This window comes from Buceros rhinoceros, unplaced genomic scaffold (genome assembly GCF_000710305.1).
Source record: "Buceros rhinoceros silvestris isolate BGI_N320 unplaced genomic scaffold, ASM71030v1 scaffold23761, whole genome shotgun sequence".
In the NCBI taxonomy this organism is placed as follows: Eukaryota; Metazoa; Chordata; class Aves; order Bucerotiformes; family Bucerotidae; genus Buceros; species Buceros rhinoceros.
Window position 1 is genome coordinate 10,262 of NW_010392861.1, and position 308 is coordinate 10,569.

The 308-nt window shown below is 57.8% G+C and overlaps 1 protein-coding gene across 1 annotated transcript in view; it reads left to right on the forward strand.

The window, feature by feature from the left end:
- Positions 1-308, forward strand: part of LOC104500934 (regulator of G-protein signaling 3-like) — a gene marked incomplete at its 3' end in the record, with an annotated part of 26,160 nt that overhangs the window by 9,735 nt on the left and 16,117 nt on the right. The gene's annotated exons all lie outside the window — the stretch shown is intronic.

Sequence of the window (308 nt, forward strand, 5' to 3'; positions counted from 1 at the left end):
CCTCGCTGGGTCCAGCCTGTCACCCATGGTGATATTTCCCACCAGTACGTACCGTGAGTGCTGGATCACCCCCCGCTCTCCTCTGCTGCTGGCCATACTCAGCACAGTGCTGTGTCCTGCCCAGGCGATTCTCTGCTGCAGCTTTTGTCCCTTCTCAGCTTCTCTGTTCAATGCTGGAGGTTCAGAGAAGGCTCCAACTGGGGCTGCAGCGTGGCGTGAGAAAGGGTGGGCTGGTTAGAGCCACTTTAACTTACCGGAGAAAAGGGGCTTAGGGGAGGGAGAGACCTTCTGGCTCTGACAACTCCCTG